Source organism: Heterodontus francisci, unplaced genomic scaffold, assembly GCF_036365525.1.
Source record: "Heterodontus francisci isolate sHetFra1 unplaced genomic scaffold, sHetFra1.hap1 HAP1_SCAFFOLD_456, whole genome shotgun sequence".
Classification (NCBI taxonomy): domain Eukaryota; kingdom Metazoa; phylum Chordata; class Chondrichthyes; order Heterodontiformes; family Heterodontidae; genus Heterodontus; species Heterodontus francisci.
The window spans coordinates 131,128-134,002 of NW_027142287.1; positions in this window are offsets into that span (position 1 = coordinate 131,128).

Sequence of the window (2,875 nt, forward strand, 5' to 3'; positions counted from 1 at the left end):
ACTTGCTCTGTCTGTAACTGTGAATACTTACTTGCTCTGTCTGTAACTGCGACTACTTACTTGCTCTGTCTGTAGCTGAGACTTCTTACTTGCTCTGTCGGTAGCTGAGACTACTTACTTGCTCTGTCTGTAACTGAGACTACTTACCAGCTATGTCTGTAAATGAGCTTACTTACTTGCTCTGTCTGGAACTGAGAATGCTTACTTGCTCTGTCTGCAACTGAGACTATTTACTTGTTCTGTCTGCAACTGAGACTACTTTCTTGCTCTGTCTGTTACTGAGATTACTTACTTGTTATCTCTGTAACTGAGTCTACTTACTTGCTCTGACTGGAACAGAGACCACTTAATTGCTCTGTCTGTAACTGAGATTACTTACTTGCGCTGGCTGTAGCTGAGACGACTTACTTGTTATCTCTGTAACTGAGCCTACTTTCTTGCTCTGACTGTAACTGAGACTACTCACTTGCTCTCTCTGTAACTGAGATTACTTACTTGCTCTGTCTGTAACTGAGACTACTTAATTGCTCTGTCTGTAACTGAGACTACTTACTTGTTATCTCTGTAACTGACCCTACTTACACTGCTCTGTCTGTAACTGAGACTACTTACTTGCTCTGTCTGGATCTGAGACTACTGACTTGCTGTGCCTGTAACTGAGACTAGTTACTTGCTCTGTCTGTAACTGAGACTACTTACTTGCTTAGTCTGTAACTGAGACTACTTACTTGCTCTGTCTGTAACTGATACGACTTACTTGCTCTGACTGTAACTGAGACTACTTACTTGTTATCTTTGCAACTGAGCCTACTTACTTGCTCTGCCTGTAACTGTGAATACTTACTTGCTCTGTCTGTAGCTGAGACTTCTTACTTGCTCTGTCGGTAGCTGAGACTACTTACTTGCTCTGTCTGTAACTGAGACTACTTACCAGCTATGTCTGTAACTGAGCCGACTTACTTGCTCTGTCTGGAACTGAGAATGCTTACTTGCTCTGTCTGCAACTGAGACTACTTAATTGCTCTGTCTGTAACTGAGACTATTTACTTGCTCTGTCTGTAACTGAGACTACTTACTTGTTCTGTCTGCAACTGAGACTACTTTCTTGCTCTGTCTGTTACTGAGATCACTTACTTGCTCTGTCTGTAACTGAGACCACTTACTTGCTATGTCTGTAACTGAAGCTACTTACTTGCTCTGTCTGTTACTGAGACTACATATTTGTTCTGTCTGTAACTGAGATTACTTAGTTGCTCTGTCTGTAGCTGAGACTACATACTTGTTATCTCTGTAACTGAGCCTACTTTCTTGCTCTGACTGTAACTGAGACTACTTACTTGCTCTGACTGAAACTGAGACTACTTACTTGCTCTGTCTGTAACTGAGACTACTTACCTGCTCTGTCTGTAACTGAGATTACTTACTTGCTATGACAGTAACTGAAGCTACTTACTTGCTCTGTCTGTAACTGAGACTACTTACTTGCTCTGTCTGTAACTGAGATTACTTACTTGCTCTGTCTGTAACTGAGACTACTTACTTGTTATCACTGTAACTGAGCCTACTTACTTGCTCTGACTGGAACAGAGACTACTTAATTGCTCTGTCTGTAACTGAGAATACTTACTTGCTCTGGCTGTAGCTGAGACGACTTACTTGTTATCTCTGTAACTGAGCCTACTTTCTTCCTCTGACTGTTACTGAAACTACTCACTTGCTCTCTCTGTAACTGAGATTACTTACTTGCTATGTCTGTAACTGAGACTACTTACTTGCTCTGTCTGTAACAGAGACTAATTACTTGTTATCTCTGTAACTGATCCTACTTACTCGCTCTGTCTGTAACTGAGACTACTTACTTGCTCTGTCTGTAACTGAGACTACTTACTTGCTCTGTTTGTAACTGAGACGACTTACTTGCTCTGACTGTAACTGAGACTACTTACTTGCTCTGTCTGTAACTGAGATTACTTACTTGCTCTGACTTTAACTGAGACTACTTACTTGCTCCGTCTGTAACTGAGACTACTTACTTGTTATCTTTGTAACTGAGCCTACTTACTTGCTCTGTCTGTAACTGAGACTACTTACTTGCTCTGTCTGTAACTGAGACTACTGACTTGCTGTGTCTGTAACTGAGACTAGTTACTTGCTATGTCTGTAACTGAGACTACTTAATTGCTCTGTCTGTAACTGAGACTACTTACTTGCTCTGTCTGTAGCTGAGACTACTTACTTGCTCTGTCTGTAACTGAGACTAATTACTTGCTCTGTCTCTAACTGAGACGACTTACTTGCTCTGTCTGTAACTGAGACTACTTACTTGCTCTGTCTGTAACTGAGACTACTGACTTGCTGTGTCAGTAACTGAGACTAGTTACTTGCTATGTCAGTAACTGAGCCTACTTACTTGCTCTGTCTGCAACTGAGACTACTTACTTGCTCTGTCTGTAACTGAGACTATTTACTTGCTCTGTCTGCAACTGAGACTACTTACTTGTTCTGTCTGCAACTGAGACTACTTTCTTGCTCTGTCTGTTCCTGAGATTACTTACTTGCTCTGTCTGCAACTGATACTACTTACTTGCTCTGTCTGTAACTGAGACTAATTACTTGCTATGTCTGTAACTGAAGCTACTTACTTGCTCTGTCTGTAACTTAGACTACATATTTGTTCTGTCTGTAACTGAGATTACTTAGTTGCTCTGTCTGTAACTGAGACTACTTACTTGCTATTTCTGTAACTGAAGCTACTTACTTGCTCTGTCTGTAACTGAGACTACTTACTTGCTCTGTCTGCAACTGAGACTACTTACCTGCTCTGTCTGAATCTGAGACTACTTTCTTGCTCTGTCTGTTCGTGAGATTACTTACT